General features: G+C 43.9%; 1 protein-coding gene across 1 annotated transcript in view; it reads right to left on the bottom strand.

Moving 5' to 3' along the window:
* The window catches only part of RNF144B (ring finger protein 144B), an 80,387-nt gene that overhangs the window by 44,952 nt on the left and 13,034 nt on the right, over nucleotides 1–22,401 (bottom strand). The window lies entirely within an intron of this gene.

The following is a 22,401-nucleotide window of genomic DNA, read 5'->3' as shown; positions in this document are numbered from 1 at the left end:
ATTCTGAGAAACACTGGTCTGAGACGGAGGTAAGTACCATAAGCTGCCAAGTGTTGCGATGACAGAACCTGACTCCCCATCACTGTGAGCCTGCATTTCTAGTCAAAGGCAAAGAGGGACAAGACCCGGTGGTTGTTTCTTATTGAATTTTCAAGTGCCTTCAGTTCGTTAGATGTCTTTCGTTACCTTTCACTAAAAATTGAACCTCAAACCCTCCCTCTCTTCCTCAAGACCTCTGGCTGAAGCATCTAGACTGTAAATGAAGGCAGAAAGAAAGAGAAAAAAGAAAACTACCACCATGGAGTCACATTAAAAAACAAAAACGACATTTCTAGGCAGACAGCCCCTCCTCCGCTATCCTGCCTGCCGCTCCCTCACGGTGTATTCTACAAACTTCTATCTCCTAGTCCTGCCTCAGGTGAATTCTTTCACCACCCACGACTCGGGCCTCCATTGGATGGTCACCTCACATCTGGGGGTCCTCCCGGGGAACCTCTGCCAGGACGGGGTCAGGGCTCTCCCCCGGTTCTGGGGACTTTCTCTGGTGGCCGGACTGTAGCACTCCTTGCAGAACTGACCACCTCCCACCACGGTTACTCCTGGGTGAGGATCTGAAGCCCCAGGGGGAACCACCCTGATGCCCAGGCCCAAAAGGGTGAGGGTTTGGTCCTTTTCCCCTTCAGAGGGATCCTTCCCTCCCTCTCCTTTCTCTCTCTGCAGCCCTTCCTAGGCCTCCCCCTAGTCCTCCTCAGACAACTGAAGGTCTCTGGCCAGGGCAGCTCCCTGGTGTGGCCTGAAGGTCTGAGAGCAAACAGGTCAGCCTGTCCCCGCCTGTGAGGGTCAAAGACCCCTTTTCTCCCCCTACCCCCACCCGCAAGGGCTCCATTCCCAGCTGGCAAGAGCAGCTCAGCCAGGGCGAATCCACACACGCTGTGGTCTCATGGCTGACTTGGGCCCCCAAGGTTCCCTTTACCCCCCACGGATCTGGCCACCATCTTAATCTACGGGCAAGATCATCCCTACACATCTGAGTGAATCCCACAGTTCCACAGACAAGTGAAGATTCACCAAAGATACCAGCCCACACCATGAGGGTCCCCTCCCGCTGTATCCCACGGACCCGGGCACCACAAAGTTTCACCTAGCTCGCCTATCAGCACGTTAATCTAATACCTACCATGCTCTGGTCTCTAACTGCACAGAACCCTTGGTGGATGGACACATTTAGGGAGGGATAGTGTGTACATCCCCGCCCCCTTCCCGAATGAAGCAGCTATGAAGAGGAGACCTCCACCCAAATGCCAAAGATCTGTCATTGTCCATCTGTCTGGGGGGAACGCGGAGACTGCCTTAGGCAACAGGCTTGAGCAGTGGAAACCTGGGTAAGAGAAAAGTGCCCACGGTGACCACTGAGCTGAACGCAAACAGGCTCCTTAAGTGACCCCCTCAAAACAGCCAGAGGCCCTAGCTGACCAATGGGCTACTTGCAACCGGGTACTGGTACCAAAAAAGGAAAATTCCAGATGTTCCCATACCCCCCACCTCTCCCCTTAAGCACAGCCCCACCACCTCTGCCTCCTGGAAGACCATCTCTCCTTTGCTGTCCTGCCCACTGCTCCTTTGCAGTGTATGCAATCAACTCTCATTTACTTTTTTTTTTAATTACATTCCATTAAGTAATAACATTAAACAGATGCCTAAATATGCAATATTCCTAACAGCTAATAAATTCTAAGGGAAATGTTTTAAACAGTACTTTTTGAAAATACTGATGACCCAAAAAAGGAAACGGTTTTTTCTTTGAAATAGTCGACATTCCACTTAATGTGGTAGAACACAGAAACGTTCTCAGGCCCTGAAGCGTCATGTGTAATAATAAGGATTGTTCTCTCCCCCAAATCCTGTCCTTGCCCTGCATTCTCTCGCTCTGTGAATGGCACGTGATTCCACCCAGCCGCACCCCAGCAACGTACGGATCCTCTATGGCACCTCTTTCTCTCACCCCCTGCATCCGGTAAATGCCCAGGAGATGTCCTCATCAGGCTGTCTAACCACGCCCTCACAGCTACCAGAGCTTCCGAATCCCCCTTCCCCACCTGACCTGCTGCCCCACATCCCCGGTCTTCCCCATCTCAGTAAATGGAACCAAGTACCCAGTTACTCAGCCAGAACAAAAACGAAGACGTCCGGATTCCTCTCTTTCTCAAATGCTACAACCAAAACGTGTCCTACATCTAAACATCTCTCACCACTCCCAAGGCACAGTCACCCCTTTCCAAGACCTCTGCGATAGCTTTCCTGCTGGCCTCTGCTCCACACAGAAGCCAAGGTGCTCTTTCCATGCCTTTCTAAAATATAAATCATGTTTTATTCTCCTGCCCCAAACCCTCCAATGAGTGTGCATCTCATGTAGATGGCCTCTCCAACTCCTTACCACGGTTCACAAGGTCCTACCTGTTCTAACTCCCAGCTACTGCTCTGAGCTCATTTCTATCACATTCCTTTACTCTGGGAATAGGAATCTGCTCACTACATGTCCGACCTGCTCTTGATGTCTTCTCCCTGGGATGCCCTTCCCCTCAGACAGCTCGGTCTCACGTCCTTCAGGACTCTGCTCAGTGGTGCCTCCTCAGATAGGCCTCACTGGCTAAAAAGGCCCACCTTTCCTTCCCATCAGGCCTTCTCACCCTGCTTGGTTTTTCTTCACAGCACTTAATATTACTTGTGTATCATCTTGTTGGCTCCCTAGAAATTCAGCTCCAAGTACAGGGACACTGTCTTATTCTCTGATGGATCCAAAAAGAAAACACACGTAGAAGGTACTTACAGAACACATGATTGCATGACTAAACACACTTCGAAGTCCTACCCATCCCTCTTCTCAAGTACTGATTAGGACTGTTCAAATCTCTCAAGCTCTTCTGCCCCGCCCCTAGGCCACTTTCCATTACCCCTTACCTGGGCTTCGGCCTTAGTTCGTCTATTAGTTTTCACATATCTGTTTTTGCCTCTCGTTAATTCTCCACACTGACATCAAAAGGAACTTTTATAAAATCTAAATCTGAGGGGTGCTCTGGTGGCTCAGTCAGTTAAGCGTCCGACTCTTGATTTCGGCTCAGGTCACGATCTCACAGTTCATGAGATCGAGTCCCGAGTCGGGGCTCCAGCTGGTGTGGAGCCTGCTTCAGATTCTCTCTCTCTCTCAAACAAACTTAAAAAAAAAATCTAAATCTGATCCGTTCTGTCACCTGTCTAAAACCTTCTAAGACTGAAGACACTCTTTAGGTCTCCTTTGTAGCACTCATTACAATTAGGACTTAAAAATTAGGTGTATATAATTGCATACCTACGAAAATCTCACTCTCTCCACTCAGAATTGACAGTTCACTTTGTCAACGTTACAAGAAATTTCAACCTTTACATTTCTTTCATGAAAACCTTGTCTCTAGAATGATCCGGTCACCATTCACAAATAATTAGGGCAGGAGGATTTTAACACAGGCTAGTCAGATAAGGCAGTAGTTTCTTAGCAGAGGGCAAAGCTTTGAAAGGATAAAAGACAGGTATGTTTTGGTGGATAAGAAACACTGGAAACTAGTGGACACTGATGGGAAGGGCTGCTGTGATACTGTGATTTATAATAAGAAACACAAATACATTCTTCCCATTTCCAGCACAGAGCTGCTAAAACCCTTGGAATCTCCAGAGTAGCAAGAGAGATAAAAGTGTCTTTTTGTTAATGAGGTGACTCGGGGATGCCCCTGGGTCACCTGCGGGCTGGTTGCTAATGGCACCAACCCCATGAGTAGAGGGCCGGAGCTTTTAGTCCTACCCATCGAGCTCCAGGAAGGGGAGAGAGATTGGAGGTTACATCATTGGCCATTGGTGATTGATTGATTCAATCAGTCACACCTATGTAATTAAGCCTCCATGAAAACCCAAAAGGCTGGTTTCAGAGAGCTTACTGGTTGGTGAACACACAGAGATTTGGTAAGAGTGATGCACTTCGGGGGCCATGGAAGTTTCATGCTCTTCCCCCACACCTTGCCCTGTGCGTGTCTTCCTTCTGGGTGTCCCTGAGTTCTGCCTTTTATCATAAGCCAGTAATCTAGTAAGTAAAATGCTTCTCCGAGTTCCTCTGGCAAATCCACTGAAGCCAAGGAGGTCGTCATGGGAACCTCTGATTCATGTCCAATCAAAAGTGCAGTTAACAACCAGGGCTTGTGACTGGCACCCAAAGTTGGGAGACTTCTTTGATCCAGACTTGTTTGGATACATGTCTATTCAGATCCTTTGTCCTTTTTTAATTGGGTGATTTGAGTTTTTATTATTGAGCTATAAGAATTCTTTGTATACTCTGCAGGTGTCCCGTATCAGATATGGTTTGCAAATATTTTCTCCCAAGTTGTGGCTTATCTTTTCATGTTCTTGAGGATGTCCATCATAAAGGTTTTTAACTTTGATGAAGTCCAATTTTTTTCTTTTGTTCATATCTATCTGAGTTAATGTTTGTCCAGGGTGTGAAGAAACAGTCCAACTTGATTCTTTCGCCAATGGACATCCAGTTATCCCAGCACCATTTATTGAAAAACTATTCTTTCCTGCTTTGAATTGCCTTGGCACCTTCGATGGAACTCAATTGACAATGAACATGAGAATTTATTTCTGGAACTGTCAATTCTATTCCATGGATCGACCTGTCTATCCTTAAGGCAGTGTTACATAGTTGTGATTATCATAGTGCTACAGTTAAGTGTGACATCTGGGAAGAGGGTTCTCCAACTTTATTCTTTTACAAGATTGTTTTGGCTATTCTAGGACTCTTAATTTCCCATGTGAAATTTAGGATAAGCTTATCAGTTTCCACAAAGAAGATCTTTGGGATTTTGATAGGAATCCTACCTGCAGATCCATTCTGCTGCCATTTTAACAATACAGGCATACCTCGCGTATTGTGCTTCATAGATACTACATTTTTTACAAACTGAAGGCTCATGGCAACCCTGTACCGAGCAAGCCAATCAGTGCCATTTTTCCAACACCATTTGCCCACCTGATGTCTCTATGTCACATTTGGGTAATTCTTGCCCTATTTCAAACCTTGTCATTAGTATTATATTTGTTATGGGGATCTGTGATCGGTGATTATGACTTGCTGAAAGTTCAGAGGATGGTTAGCATTTTTTTCCATAAAGTATTTTTGTTGCTGTTTTGCTTGTTTTGTTATGAGACAGAAAGTGTGTGAGTGCAAGCAGGGGAAAAGTGGAGGGGGGGGAGGGGAGAGGAGGGGTAGGGAGAGGGAGAGGGAGAGGGAGAGGGAGAGGGAGAGGGAGAGGGAGAGGGAGAGGGAGAGGGAGAGGGAGAGGGAGAGGGAGAGGGAGAGGGAGAGGGAGAGGGAGAGGGAGAGGGAGAGGGAGAGGGAGAGGGAGAGGGAGAGGGAGAGGGAGAGGGAGGGAGAGACAGAGAGAGAATGAGAATCTTGAGCAGGTTCCACACTTTCAGGGTGGAGCCCGACCACAGGGCTCAATCCCACGAACCTGGTATCATGACCTGAGCTGAAATCCAGAATCAGATGCTCCAGCAATAAAGTATTTTTAAATTAAGCAATGTGCATAGCTTTTTTTTTTAGATACAATGCTACTATTCACTTAAAAGACTACAGTATAGTGTAAACATAACTTCTATATGCTCTGAGAAATGAAAGAATTTGTTTGACTTGCTTTATTGCAATATTTGTGTGTTGTGGTGGTCTGGAACCAAATGTGCAATATCTCCCAAGTATGCCTGTATTAATAAGTCTCTTAATCATGAATATTGAGTGTCTGTTTAGTCTTCTTGAATTTCTTTCAGTGATGTTTTGTAGTCTTCGGAGTATGAATTCTGTACTTCGTTAAGTTTATTCCTAGGTATTTTATTCCTTTTGAACTTATTGCCAATAATTGTCTTAATGTGCCATTACATTATCCTTTGCTAGTGTACAAAAAGACAACCAATTTTTGTGTACTGATCTTGCAGTCTTGCTAAACTGGCATCAGTGTTTTCAAACTCTCAGTGATTCCAAAATGCAACCAAGTCTGAAAACCTCTAGTTCAATTCAACCCATGCTCTCAAGTCTAATCAAGGAAGAGATGTCCATTATCACTGCCTTTAAGTTATTTTGTAATATTCAGAAGTATGAGCTCCACAGGAAGGAAAGAATCCTTTTTTTTTTTGCTTTTTATTTTTTAAATATTTAATTTATTGTCAAATTGGTTTCCATACAACACCCAGTGCTCATCCCAACAGGTGCCCTCCTCAATACCCATCACCCACTGAAAGAATCCTTTCTAACCAACATGTCCATAGGGAATACCTGCATTCAGCTAGTTCCAGAAGAAACAGTAAAGGAAGCCTAAGAAGGAAGTTACATGTGCAAAAGTTAAAGCTCTAATTGAGATCCTTTAAATACTAAACCCAAAATAGTGCTGTTCCTGTTTTGGGAAAAGGGTACTGAGATCCACCTTGTAAGTTTGAGAACAGTCATTCAATATGGGAGATTAAGTCTGGCCCCCAGTAAAAAGTACCTCCAGTTCCCACCAAGCAAGAGTGATCAAACACTTCTATCTTTACATCAGGTGACCATGAAACACCTAAATTAAGAAACTCAGTGATGGAAACAGCCCTGAAGAGAAATGCACTGGAAATGCTGCAGACCGATCCAGGCTGCACAATGAAGTGAATGCAAACTGCTAGACTGTAAGCACCTTTTGATCATAGCAGGGAGCAGCCATTAGCCTCGTAAAGATCTGTTTTCAGCACAAGTAATCCAATAACTCTCCGACTGACCTCTCAGAGGCTTTCCCTTCTCTCCGCCCAGGGTTACCTTTAACGGAGGGAGCCCCAGTTTTCATACTAGTTCCAAAGAAATCCGTCTGTGCCAGGTGCTCTCACACCTTATACCCGTATACCCAGCAAAGCAACCAATGGTTCCAGGAGAAAGAAAACAAGAAGCCTGGCCAAGTTTACATCCTTCCATTTCCTCCAAAGAAACATTAGCCCTCAGAACTGCCAGCCCTCAGCTGGCCCCGAGGTCCCAGCCAACAGGCCTAAGACAGGCAGTGAGAATAAACACAGCCCGGATGAAACATCGGGAGATTCCACTGAACTCATTTATCGCTGTCTTCCTCCCCTCCTCCTGTGTACCTAAAGAGTCCCTACTTGAACTCTCAGGCAGCCTTTCTGACTCTCCCAGAACACACATAAGGCCTTTAGCAATACAGAAAGAAGCAAACACCAAATTAATAAAGGGTCAAAAAAACCTTGACCCATGATATAGGGCTATGCAAGTTATCTGCATAAAATATTCAACCAATCCAAGTAAGCCTAGTAAAGAATGTGGTCCTCACATTTTACTAGAGAATTAACAACAAGCATCCGTATCCATTTATCCATACGATGGGTGGGTGGATAGATGAAGGATAAAGCAAGTAGAGTAAAAATTTAATGTTAGAATCTAAGATATGGTGGGAATATGGATATTTATTGTTAAAATTCTGTACACCTTTGTTGTACGCTTGAAAAGTTCCATAACAAACTGTTGTACCAATTTTTTTAAGTTTATTTATTCTTGAGAGAGAGAGGACAAAGGAGCAGACAGAGAGGGAGACAGAGAATCCCAAGCAGGTTCCCCAATGTCAGCACAGAGTCCAACAAGGGGCTCAATCTCATGAACTGTGAGATCGTGACCTTGCCAAAATCAGGAGTCGGACACTTAACCAACTGGCTTAACTACCCAGGCGCCCCTGTTGTACAAATTTTTACGTTAAAAAGAAAACAAATTACACCGTTCACCAAATTTTAATTTTGGTGAACATATTTTAATGTTCCTTAAAGTTAGAATCATCTGTGTTACAGTTTATATAAAACCCCAGTATCTGTATTACTATTTAAACCAGAGTTTGAATAAATTAGAATGAAATGCAATCTTAATTAAAATCAATGGCAGAAATATTATCTAAATTTTTGAAAGTTTTCAAAAATATTTACATTTGTATAAATGAGATAAGGAAGCTAACTCATTATGAGCTACATTTTTTTTTCTACAGGGTATAACCTACAAAGCCAGCATGCAAAAGAGTTCACATCAATGACCAGAGGTTTGATAACAGTGATGCTTAGTTTTTTTTAAGAGGATATCGTTTCTCTGCATAGAGTACTAGTGAGAAACAATGTACTATCAGTTTAGAAGAGACATAAACCTTAAGCCAACTTCCTTGGCTACATTTACAAAAGAGAATTTATTAGATTTAAGAAATGTGAACTCCAGGGGTGCCTGGGTAGCTCAGTCGGTTGAATGTACGACTCTTGATTTCAGCTCAGGTCATGATCCCAAGATTGTGGGATCGAGCCCCACATCGGGCTCCGTGCTGAGCATGGATTCTGAAGATATATTCATTCGTTCATTCATTCTCTCTCTCTCTCTCTCTCCCTCTCCCCGCTGCCGCCCTTCTCTAAAATAAAATAAAAAAAGTGAACTCTGAACAAGTAGAAAAGCTTGGATTAACGGTGACTAGGTTGAATATGAGCAATCTTGTAATATTCAAAATTAATTCAGATGATGTAATTCAACCACTGCATCACATAATCAGAATATCTTTCTACTTATAACTGAAGTGGTACCAGGTTGCAACCATTTCCTCATCTCATAATTTTTCCCCAAGACTTTATTCTGCAAAAACGTGAATGTTTTCGACATTCCTGAAAAGCAAGTCTCTAGAAATCTGGGGATTTTGTACGTGGTGCTTACTTTTCTTCACATTAATTGCCGTAATTGGAACCAGTCTTCCTTTTCTTTCACTTAGTAAATCCACAGGCTTGCACAGCCAAGACTGCCCTTGACTGTCTTGTTAAAAATCTAACCCAGTTACGATCCTTCAACAGCCACTTTCCAAATATCCTGAGTTAGCACCATATTCTAGCAAATTAGAAGATTAGGCAAACATCGTAAGTCAAAGCCATATGACCAGTTGTTTCAGAAATGTGTCAGTGGTCACAAATGAGACAGAGAGAGCAAATGTATTTGAAAGTACATGATGGTGAGCAATTCATTTGTGCTTCACCATAAGAGAGCTCTGCACAGACCCCCAGGCCAGGGCATCAGAACCCCTAGAGGATGGACAGAAACACAGACCACTGGGCTCCACCCCCAGAGTTTCTGTTTTAGTAGGCTGAGGATGGGGGTCAGCTACAGAGAGAGAGAGAGAGAGAGAGAGAGAGAGAGAGAGAGAGAGAGACAGACAGAATCCAAAGCAGGCTCCAGGCTCTGAGCTATCACCACAGAGCCTGATGCAGGACTCAAACTCAAGAACTGTGAGATCATGACCCGAGCCGAAGTCAGATGTTTGACTGAGCCACCCAGGCACCCCAAGAATTTGCAATTCTAACAAGTTCACAGCTGCTGCTTTGAGGACTACCCTTTGGGAACCAATGGCCTACGACTACAGAAACGAATTTGATGGGGATGACAGTATCTGTCAAACTCCAGTGGTAGCTGTGATAGGGGTCTTAAAATTATCTCATTTACTCTTCACAGCAACTCTGGGACTAGTATTTCCCCATTCACACAAATGACTAGTAAATAGAGAGGGTTAGATTTATATATTTTATTTTTTCTTCATTTTACTTATTTTAGAAAGAGTGTGTGACAGTGAGCAGGGGAAAGGGGCAGAGAGTGAGAGAGAGGGGGAGAGAGGGGGAGGGAGGGAGGGAGGGAGGGAGGGAGGGAGGGAGAGAGAGAGAGAGAGAGAGAATCCCAAGCAGGCTCCACTGTCATTGAGGGGCCTGATGTGGGGCTCAATCCTGTGATGCTTAATGTGTAAATTGGAGAGTAAGAGTAAATGAGGGGAAAAAAATAGTCTCATACCTATTACATGGCAGGTACTTAAATGCCTTGTCTTTCCTCGATTTTTTTTAAATTAATGTTGATTTACTATTAATCAACTATTGAGATTGAGAGACAGAGAGAGAGCATAAGCAGGGGAGGGGCAGAGGGAGAGGGAGACACGGAATTAGAAGCGGGCTCCAGGCTCTGAGCTGTCAGCACAGAGCCCGACAAGGGGCTCAAGCCCACAGACCGTGAGATTGTGACCTGAGCTGAAGTCGGATGCTTAACCGACTAACCCACCCAAGTGCCCCTCCTTGATTTTTTTTTAATAGATGAATAAACTGAGGATCAAAGAGACTGAATAAAAACCCTACATTCCAGTGGCTAATAACTCACCAACACTTACCAAAAGAGTCAAACCAAAAGGATCGCCCTACTGGGGTTGGGAAATGATTCAAAACCATTGAGGTTTTTGGCGAACACAGAGCCATTTATCTCCATGGAAATGAGGCACCGACTGGGTCTAGCCTGATTCCAAGAGGTGCCAGGCATATCTGAAAAACATCGCATAACCAATCCTTGTTGATACACTTAAATACCCAGAAAATGGAGGTTTAACGTTAACTAACTTTTGTAGTTAGCTTACAACCTCTTTGGGTTCAACTTGTCTAAATTTTTATAAGTTCTTTTGTCCTACATGGCAACATCTTATCACTGCAGGTAAATGCTTCTGTGGTATAATGCATCCCACCAACGTTGAGGACCAATGTTATAAGCATAATGCCTTCTCATTCATTCATGTCTCCGACATAGAATATACTCCTCTTGATAGGACCCATTTTTCTAACAATACTGTGAGTACCATGGTTTAAAATCAGCTGAAACTGTACTGGCACTGGACATACCGTGTATTTTTTAAAGATGGATTCACGAGATAGGATTCTTTTGCCACAATTTGCTTCCTCCTTAAAAGAGGAAGCCCTGATTCAACAGTGAGATGTGTTCTTTGCACGTCTCAGATTAGGGAAGGTAAAAAATTTGAAAATACCCAGAGCGTCAAAGAAGGGGGCTTTCCTACCCATCTGGTGGGGGCTGTTGACACAACAGTTTGGGAAGGCAATGTGGCAATACATATTAGCTTAGAATACACATGCCTTTTTATTAGGTAATTCCACTCCTAGGAATTTTTCCTTAATAGGTACAGCTCGACATTTATACAAGTACAAACGTTTTTATTTATAACAGCAAACACTGGCCATTAGGAAGGGCCTCATTAAATAAATTTTGACACAGTCATCCCACAGGACACTATATAACACTTAAAAATGAAGGTGGGTCTATATGTCATTACGTAGAAGCATGTCCACAATAGGGGGCGCCTGGGTGGCTCAGTGGGTTAAGTGTCCAACTCTTGATTTTGGATCAGGTCCTGATCTCATGGACTGTGAGATCCAGCCCCGTGTGGGGCGCTGTGCTGACAGCATAGAGCCTGCTTGGGATTCTGTCCCCCTCTGTCCCTCCCCTGATTACACGCGTGCGCTCTCTTAAAATAAATAAACTTAAAAAAAAAAAGAGAGAGAGGGTATGGAAAAATGGGGTGAGAAGGAAGAAAAACAGAAACTGAGGTTTCACCATATTTCTAGTTACATTCTCTACCCCATCAGCGTACAAGGGATTGGTCACCAAAACCTTTGCGTTTAAGTTGAAGTCAAAGTCTGGGACCAAAAGCCCTTCTGGATGGACAGAAGAGTAGTGAGAAATCAGCCATGTGCCCTCTCCTTCTGACTTGTCCCTTGGGGCCTTCATTTGCCTGTTGACTTCCTATTTCTACAAAGACACAAACAGAGGAACTAAAACCCTATACATCCCACCCTGAAATTACTGCAAACTTTGCAGAAGTCGTCACATTAACCAGAGTAGCTCTCTGTTTCCGGCAAGGTCAATGTCCCTGCCCTGAGTACTTTAGGGACTTGGCAATCGGGTAAATGATTTGCTTGGGAGGGAGGGTTGAGTCGACTTCAAAATGTGAACGCACAAACCCCAAAATTTGTTACACTAGTAAACAAGGGATTACTGTATATCTACTTCATGATCTTTAAAGTAGGGATATTTTTTAATGACTGATTTGGGTCATCATTTTATGGATGAAATGCCTCGCACTGAATGAGGTGGGTAAGGGGAACCTGGGTGGCTCAGTCGGTTGAGCGTCTGACTTCCGCTCAGGTCGTGATCTCGCATTTTTGAGTTCGTGCCCCGCGTCGGGCTCTAGGCTGACAGCTCGGAGCCTGGATCCTGCTTCAGATTCTGTGTCTTCCTCTCTCTCTTCCCCTCCCCCACTCATACTCTGTCTCTCTTCTCAAAAAATGAACATGAAAAAAATTTTTCTTTGAAAAGATAAGGTGGGTGAGTGCATGCTACTTTACTATGACAACACTGATCATTGGTGATGCCTTTCTTCTTGGGCTTCTGTCCTCAGTGGACTTTGAATCTGGATGGAGGGATAAAATGGATCTCGGTCAGATGGCTGGAAAGTAAGGCAATGCGGAGATTTGTATGAAATCTATTCAATTCGATTTTAATACTGAATGCCCTCAGGAAAGAGATGCTCGTTTTACACTAGGGTAGCCAATGCCACCCGGGTAAGAAGCATGTTTGAGTTTTTCACCAATAAATGCCCCCAATCTAGTATTCTCTTGTCATAATAAGTGTTTGTTGACTTGTAACTGCCCTGACCAGGCAACGAGACTGCATTAGGAATTAAAGGAAGAAGGGACGAAGATTCTGGAAAGAAAAGACATGAAGGTATGCAATACCTCATGTGAGAGGCACAGCAGAAGGTGGTCTGAATGGATGTTGTGCGACAGAACTTGTGACAGCCCCGAGGAAGATGATTCAAACAGGAGCACATGAAGGAATAACAGGAGTGGCATTTTGACAGCAACATTTTAAGAAATCTGACATTAGTATCCAAATGCATAGGAAGGAGAAACTGGGACACGAAAATAACTTTCATACTCCAGACCTCAAAACGGCAGTCTACCATAGTCAACGCAGCATGTGTGGATGAGGGGGGTGTTCTCTGAGCTCTCACCAGCCTTTTTCCTTCACCCTACCCGTTTGCTCCCTCTCAGACCATTATCCACTCTGTTCCAGAGCCAGCTTCCCTACCCCACTCCCAGACAAAGCCTTTTGTGGCTCCATAATGCTCTGTAACAAGGTATACAAGACCCTCCCCATCCAGTCTCTGCTCGCCTCTCCAACCTCATGCCCAAGCACCCCATGCCTCCCACAGTACTTTCCAGGGCTTTCTGTCAGTTCAGTGCCTCAGTATGCCCCACTTTCTTGGCTCTGTGCCTTCATACATGGCTGCGTCTCCTCCCTATGGTACTCTTCCTATCCCAGCCCCGCCAATACTGCCATCAAGCAACCCCCTAGTCCTCTCTTGGTCTCAGCCATACAGGAAACCCTCCTCACCTCCCCAGGTCTGGTTTCAGTGGCTTCCCTGATGCTCCCATAGCACACCATACTCCCCCATGCGAGCCAGACTAATCATGGGGGATGCACACGGCACCCATGTGTCTATGCCCACAGCACCGTGGCTGGTACATGCCAGTGTCAAATGGAAGAATAGCACCAGATCAAGATGGGAACAGACCTGGGGGAAATTGGAATAAAGGTGTAACAACAAAAGAACAAACAGATAAACTTGGGTGACTCAGTGGATGTAAGGGTAACTTCTCTCATTGTGCTCCCACTTTGCTTGCTCTCTCTGGTGGTGATTTGCATGTTTGGCCAGCCTATTGCATTCCAATATGTGGTTTGAAAAATTAAACTTTGGCAAGGTATGCTTTGGGAAAAAAAAGAGAGAGTCTCCATAACATACCAACACAGACTGCCAACATACCATCTTTTTATAACCTTCTTTGTGAAAAAGAAATCAAATCTTGTTCCAGATTCTAGTACCGCCCCCCTATCCTGATACCATATGCTTTCCTAAGAGAATATAGAAGAGCCTGAAGTACTTGTTCAACCTATGATCAAAGGCAAGAATGTTGTGCAAATGAATCTTGTTCCAAGGCCTGTGTCAACAAAAAGGGGTGGAGGGAGGGGAATGAAGTACTATTTATTAATATTCCCACAACGGATGGAGCACTGTGGGGCTTTTTAATGAGTAATCTTATCCTAAACAGTAAGATAAGCCTCATTCGAACATTACAGAGCTGGTGAGTAGAATGCAAATTAGATTTCAACAGAACCAGCACTAATAGGTAGAATTTATATAGAAATAGGCTTCGGGGCACCAGGGTGGCTCAGTCAGTTAAGCGTCCGACTTCAGCTCAGGCCATGATCTCACGGTTCAGGGGTTCGAGCCCCATGTCGGGCTCTGTGCCGGCAGCTTGGAGCCTGGAGCCTGCATTGGATTCTGTGTCTCCCTCTCTCTCTGTCCCACCCCAGCTCACACTCTGTCTCCGTCTCTCTCAGGAATGAATAAACATTAAAAAAAAATTTTTTTTTAAAGAAATAGGCTTCAAATGGATGTAGAAGAAAAAACAGCTTAGGGTTTAAGATTCCATAATTGAATAGTCAGTGTTATCCTGGAGGTTTCCAAGCAAAATCTTGATGACCAGACTAAAATTTTGATGATCAGACTATGTAGAGAGCTACATACACACTAGCTACATTATGGGCACTGGTCTAAATGCTTTACCCAGAATAGCTACTGCAATCTCCTCTATAACTTTAGGTGATTTATTATTATCCCTATGTTATATAAAAGAAAATGGACCCAAAGACATGAGTGGCTACCACCTGCTGGTCCAAGGCCCTATTACCTCTGGTCTGGATTATTATATTTGTCTTGTAATTAGTTTCTCTGCTTTCATCCTTGCTCCCATAGTTAATTCTCTATGCAGTAGCCAGGGTGACTGTGATGGTTAATCTTATGTGTCAACTTGACCAGGCCAAGGGGTGCCCAAATATTTGGGCAACATTACTTCTAGGTGCATCTATCAGGGTGTTTCCAGATGAGATTGGTTTTTGAATCAGTAGACCGAGGAAAGCAGACTGCCTCCTGATGTGAGTGGGTCTCATCCAATAAGCTGAGGGCCTGAACAGAACCACAAGGCAGAGGAAGGGAGAATTCATTCTCTCTGCCTGACCACATGAGCTAAGACACTGATCTTCTGCCCTCAGGAAGGAACTTACACCAGGGGTTCTCCTCATTCTCACGCCTTAAGACTCAGACTTGAACTATACCATCAGGTCTCCTGCAGCTAGTCTCCAGCTTGTAAGCAGCAAATCATGAGACTTCACCTCCATAATTGCACAAGCAAATTTCTTATAATAAATCTCTCTCTATACACACACACACAAAATCTCATACTGAAGATATGTACATCTATCTCCTATTGGATTTGTTTCTCTGGATAACCCTTATTAACATAGCGATCTATTTTTTTTTAATTTTTTTAATGTTTATTCATTAAAAAAAATTTTTTTTAACGTTTATTTATTATTGAGAGCCAGAGAGACACAGAGCATGAGCATGGGAGGGGCAGAGAGAGGGGGAGACACAGAATCCGAAGCAGGCTCCAGGCTCTGAGCTGTCAGCACAAAGCCCAATGTGGGGCTCAAACTCATGAACCGTGAGATTATGACCTGAGCCAAAGTCAGACACTTAACCAACTGAACCACCCAGGCGCCCCACAGTGATCCATTTAAAACATGATTAAATCACATTAACTTTGTGGGTTAAAATCCTCCGAAGGCTCCTGTTCTCACATGAGACTGAGGCCATAATTACGATAGTCTGCAGGGTCCTCCAGACAGACCCCACTACCTCTCCGACTTCATCTCCTACAGTCCCCCCTGCTAGACAGACAGACACATACACACACACACACACACACACACACACACACACCTCCTTGCTGTACCTGAACACCAAACACAACCCAAGTTTCAGACTGCCACACTGCTCCCCTCTGCCCAAAACTCTCTTCTGCCTAATATGTATACAGCCGGTTCCCCAGGCCCTCCATGTCTCTGCCTAGATAATACCTTGTTGGTGAAATTTCCCCGACCATCCAATGCATAGTAGGAACCCCTCTCCTGCACCACTCACTATCCCCTTGCCCTGCTTTAACTCAGAGCATCTATCATCATACCAACAAGTACCTGCTTGTCAGTATCTGTGCCCCGCACTAAAATCTGAGCTATCTAAACAATAGGCCTTGATCCAATTGCTCACGACCATATCTTGACCGTCAGAACGATCCGTGGCACAATAAATATTTTTGTGTCTGTTGAATCAATGGAGCCCAAGCAACCAGATTTGAGACCCAGTCTCAGATGTGAAACCATCCTGGCATCCAGAAAGGAGCTACGACAGAGATGCTCAGCCCAAAGAGTGTGGTTTCCTTTTGCTGCTCACCACTTGCCTTGAGTAAGTGAGTGGTGAGCACTAGGCGTGGATGAGATCATGGGTCCAGAAAGCCAACTCCTTCTTGAGTCATCCTGACTCGGTTTCTCACGCTCTTACAATTTGCTCCTGTTTCTCCGATGCTATCTGGCCTGCAGCAGCTCCCTCCACGGTAGGAAAATAGAGTATCGAATTTGCATTTCAAATCAGTGACTTGACTAATACAAAGTCAAAGTCATTATCCTCAGAACCCTTTTAAGTTTCAGCAGTGAGAATACTGAAGTCATTTACAAATAAACGATGTCAGATGAAGTCACTGAAAACCTGGCACAGATAATTTCACTTTACCCCAAAGTAAAGTGAAGGGAAAGCCGAAGACTAACCTTGTAAACTGAAATGTTTTAGTAGCAGAAACCAACGGAATCAGAGAAGGCCTTAAATTGGCAGAATTTACTTCTGTGCATTTAATAGTACTACAAGACGGGAAGGCGGAGAACTGGAGAATTTTAGTGCTTCAGGCCACGACTAGAGGAGGGGACAAAAAAATGTTTGTGACATTGCTGGTGTACGATGCCTTGTTATTTCCTGCAGCTCCAGAGAATTCTCAATAGAAAATACTTAAAATGATACTAGTCTATACATATCAAGCCAACAAGTTATTCTATTACTATATTCCTATTGGGGGTAATCAGCTTTTAAATAAATGGTAGCCTGAGATACTGGGCCATCTGATCTCTTACATCCATCAGAAATGTGCGTAACTGTTCACTGTTATGGGGTTTTTTGAACGTTTTATTTTGACTATTTTAATTTTAATTCCAGTATAGGTGACAGTACCATATCAGCTTCAGGTGTACAATACAGTGATTCAACACTTCCATACACAACTCAGGGCTCATCACACGTGTGCTCTTAATCCCCGCATCACGTATTTCACCCATCCCCCACTCACCTCCCCTCTGGTAACCACCAGTTTGTTCTCTGTAGTCAAGAGTCTGGTGGTTTTTTTTTTTTTTTTTTTTTGGTTTGCTTTTTTTTTTCGTTTGTTCATTTGTTGTTTCTTAAATTCTACATATATGTAAAATCATGTGGTATTTGTCTTTCTCTGACCAACGTATTTTGCTTATCAGGATACTCTCTAGATCCATCCATGTTGTTGCAAATAGCAAGATTTCATTCTATTTTATAGCTGAATAATATTCCTCATGTATATACACCACATTGTTTATCCATTCATCTATTGAGGGACACTTGAACTGCTTCCATAGCTTGGCTATTATACATAATGCTGCAATAAACATGGGGTGCACATATCCTTTCAAATTAGTGTTTTCATATTCTTTGGGGAGATACCCTCATCTCTTCACTTTTAAAGTTGTGCTGGTTTTCCTCGAAGTCCTACTTCTCGCTCTTCGATCGAAGCCCCGAGCCATTAGCCAATCTTTGGACAAATCCAACAGAGAAATCTCTCTCTCTACCCTAATTGCCAGTCTGTGGGTGTCTCAGAATAGTAGTAAGGTTGAAATCACCTATAAAACCATCTTCTTATAAAAGGCTAAAGAGGAAGCCGGTCTAGTTTTTTACAGGATTTCCTTTCTCTAAAACATTACTGAAAAACAGAACAGCTCAGCACACAGTAGAACTTATTAGGAAAGAAAGGACTAAAACAGCCCCAACTTAAAAGAGACTCAGCACTTGACTGGAGTTCTCACTCAATGCCTCCTACCGCTGAGATAGGGATGATCATCCCCTACCTCCCTCCACCCCACAGGAGAGGAAAGGAAGGTTCAGAGAAGCCCAAGATCTTGCCTAAAGTCACACACATTGATGGGAAAGCCTGAACCTGAGCCTGGTCTTCCTACCTCCAAATCTGCACTCATGTTTAAATTTTTTTTTAATTTTTAATGTTTATTTATTCTTGAAAGGGGGGGGGGGAAGGGGCAGAGAGAACTGGAGACGCTGAATCCAAAGCAGGCTCCGGGCTGTGAGCTGTCAGCACAGAGTCCAACACAGGGCTCAAACCCACAAACCATGAGATCATGACCTGAGCCGAAGTCGGGCGCTCAACTGACTGAGCCACCAGACACCCCCAAATCTGCACTCTTAACCACCACGCTGCACTGGAAAGGGAAAATGGAGGTGGTAGTCGAAAAATGTCATTCCTTCTGAAATCCTAATGTAGTTATCAGTTAGAATCCAGGCACAAACACCCGCAGGTTCTCTGCTTCATTTGGAAGCTACCAACCCGTGCGGGTGCACATGTGTGCACGGGTACACGCGCGCGCACACACACACACACATGCGCCAGCGCACGCACGCACTGCAAATCTTTCCAAACTGTAAATGTCTCCAAGGCCATATGTGGGCTTTTCTTAAAGGTCACTCAACAGGCCCCAAGGAAAAGAAGGGCTTGGTCTAAAAAGTTTTATATTTCCTCTCACTTTTTTAAACATTGGAAAATCCATTTGGCTCAGAGAAATGAATAGTAAAAGGAGTTCTAACTACTTAGAGCCAACAAAATGTAATGGAAAAAAGTCAAGAATACGGCTGGACGTTATTTTCTTTTTGCTCAGCACATCCTGTCTTTAATCTGAAAGGTAAATAGGCCATGCCCAACATACCGACTCTTTTCAGGTGAAATTATCTAGGTTATAAAAACAAGCAACAACTGTGTCTCCATTATGCTTTAATTCGTGGCTGACAGAAATAGCTTCCAGAATAAATCAGAGAGGCAAAAATTGCTCACAGGGGAGCAAACCCACAAATTTTCCCTCCTTTGATAATGGACTTTTGTGAATTCTTTTTCTTCCACTTGAATTATAACTGTGTGGTATCATTATCTGGAGGAGTATGTTGCAAATGCCAGAAAAGGAAATTTTGAATTTTCATGTTTGAGTTATTTAAATCCACAGGAGAGAGAAAGAGAGAGTTTTTGCATATCATTAGTTAGTAGACGAACATCCCTGGGATATTTAACCTTCAAGTACAAGAGCAAGTAATTTTGCAACACCTCTCTCCATAACCCCACAATATCAACTTCTTGACTCCACAATGCACGTAATGGTCTGTGAGTTCAGCCATGCTAATGAGAGCTAGGCCCATCTCTGTCCTGTATATTTAGCCTTCCTTGCTCCTTGCTTTATGCCACACTTTCTTCTGTATATTACAGCTGAGCAAAGAGTCTAACAGAAACTGTCATCAGAAATAGAACACGTTAAGTTTCCTTCAACAAGAAACGAGCTATACTCATGGATTATTTGAAGCAAAGTCCATCACATTCCTTTCTCTGGATGTCATTTAAATCAAGAATTACCTACAGGGAATAATTTGAAGCAGTGTTCTCCAGAGCCGGAGTTGTGGGGAAGTTAATGGGTAGTCCCCTAAAAAGGTGGGGTGGTCAAATGGAAATGCTTGCTCAGGAGAAGTTAAACATGGTCCCCGTGCTTTTCTTTTAACCACAAGATTTCACAGAGCCTCTAGAATGCATTATGATCCTTCCGAGAAAGGAATGGAGAACATACCAGTTTCTGAGCTAATCGGACCATGGGACAGTTTAGTCAAGGATCACCTCTGTTTCACAGCACTAGAGGTCCACAGAATGCACGTGGGTTGGGGGCACCTATCGGAAGGCCCGATCTCCCTAAAGATAGGGAATGACCTGGCTCACATCCAATGGTCAGGTCAGACACCCCACATCTATCCACACTGCTCTCCCAGAGCACACTGATCTTGGGAACAGAGAGAATTTAAGCTCACAGCAACGTGGTCAGGGATACTTCTTAGGGAAAACAAGAATGTCCTTATACATTCTTAAGGACAGAATGTATAAAAAGCTTTATTAAATTATGAAAGTATACCAGTATAGTACCGCATCCAGCAGGGGGACCATTCCATTTGACCCCTCTCATAATGAGGAAGGGAGGGAGAAGGATCTTAGCAACACCATCTCAAAGACACGGTATGCGCGAGAAGTCTTTCCCAGCCAATACTTAGAAGATGTCATGCAATCATATTTAAAGTCAGAAATTAGTAGTATATGGCTGATTCAAATGTGTCACATATTTCTCTGCAGCCTTGAAAACGCAAAACACATCTGATACCTTTACTATTAACATTGAATGTCTATACTGGAGTGCAAATTAAAATGTGCGGGATTGGACACATTTTTTAATAGTTTTTTAAAAGTTCCAGCGTCGGAGGGATATAAAAACTACCAAGCCATTTGACTTTCTGGTTTGGAGTACTCCCCAACAATGAGGAAGTCTGATCATAGATGACAGAATACTCTCATTGTCCTAACTCCTACCCTCAAACTGCCAAAGGGGAACCGAGAAGCCGTTGTGTTGTTTTTAACTGGGAACTGAGATCTCGTGCACCAATCCTCGTGACAGCGTGCACTCCTTGTCAATATGAGGTACCACCTCTGCCTGTGGACCCTCTACTCAGCACTGACAAGCACAAACTTGAATCCTGAACTATTAGGTCTCATGGCAAAACCTGAACTCCGTTTCCTGCTTTTCAAACATCAGTAACCCCCAGACAAAAATTTCCCTCCTGCCTTTAACCAAACGCTGCTTCTGACTCCTTTGTTTCAAAGACTAGCAAGGGTCCAAAAATTATGTGAGAAGGTCAGAAAGAATCCTTTCAGAAGCACAGCATTCAGCAGCAAAGCAAGACCAAAGGAAACCGAAGCCGCCCCTCAACAACAAGGTCACTTCCTTAAGCAACACACACTGATGACATGAGGAAGGACCAAGCACAGACGTCACTGAGCAAGGCGTCCTCTTCACAGCCTGCTACACCTGCAACAGCCCCCACCTGCACTCCACCCTCCTGGCCCTGCTTTGCCTTTTCTCTAAGCCCTGTTGCCCAATCCTCTGTAACTCACCCAGTGATTATGTTTATTGTTTATTATGCAACTGCCTTTGATAGAATATAAGCCCCGAAAAGCGAGGACCTCTGCTGGCTTTGTTTCTCAAACTGATAAATCCCAGTGGCTGGCACAGATCCTGGGACACTCGTCATCTTTGGATCCCAGAGTTCAAAACTTAAGGAAAGGATTATAGTCACTTTCCTTTTTTATTTTTATTTTTTCATTTTCTATAGGGGAGGGGGGAGGGAGAGGGGGGAGGGGGAGGGGAAGGGGGGGAGGGGGGAGAGGGAGAATCCTAAGCAGGCTCCAGGCTCAGCACAGAGCCTGACATGGGGCTGGATCCCACCACCCTGGGATAATGACCTGAGCCAAAATCAAGAGTCAGACGCTCAACCAACTGAGCCACCCGGCCATCCCTAGTCACTTTCCTTTTTACCCAAAAATCATTCCAAGACTTCTCCCTACCCTAATCCTCAATCAAAAAAAGTGTTTTAATCAATATAAATGAGCTTGAGAACATGACATTTTGATGAAATTAACAAGAAAGAGCAAAATTTATTTCACCTTAAATTGTTAATCTATTTTTTAAAAAAGTATGCTTCGTAAATACACCGCTTTATAAATGACTCTACATCCTTAATGATTCCTCTGTCCTTGCTTCCCTTGATTTAAGCACTGGTCACTATACCTGAACTATTCAATTTCCTTCTCTAGTCAGGGCATGAAACCTAGATTTGTCTGGTGATTATTACACTTTTTGTCTAATAAATAATAACAGTCTGCCCAGACGAGGCCCTACCAAAGCACAGATAAAAGGTAAATATTATAACTTGGACATCAGGCCTCTGCCATGCTGAGATGCCAGTCTGCATCCCGCGTGACTCTTAATTCATCCTCGGTTTAAGAGAGTAGTTGATTCATGGGGCGCCTGGGTGGCTCAGTCGGATGAGCTTCCGACTTCGGCTCAGGTCATGATCCCATGGTCCGTGAGTTTGAGCCCCGCGTCAGGCTCTGTGCTGACAGCTCAGAGCCTGGAGCCTGCTTCGGATTCTGGGTCTCCTTCTCTCTCTGCCCCTCCCCTGTTCATGCTCTGTCTCTGTCTCAAAAATAAATAAACATTAAAAAAAATTCTTTTAAGAGTAGTTGATTCAAATACATACAGGAGACAGGAAGGTAATATAAACAGAGGAAAGATCGTCTCTTTGGGGCCTACAAATACAGGCCTGGATGGTGTAGCTAGATCTT

Source organism: Lynx rufus, unplaced genomic scaffold (assembly GCF_022079265.1).
Source record: "Lynx rufus isolate CCGP_SWC_20201006 ecotype Redwood Valley unplaced genomic scaffold, mLynRuf1.p SCAF_6, whole genome shotgun sequence".
Taxonomy (NCBI): Eukaryota; Metazoa; Chordata; class Mammalia; order Carnivora; family Felidae; genus Lynx; species Lynx rufus.
The sequence above is the reverse complement of the archived record's forward strand: the minus strand, read 5'-3'. Positions and strand labels throughout refer to the sequence as shown.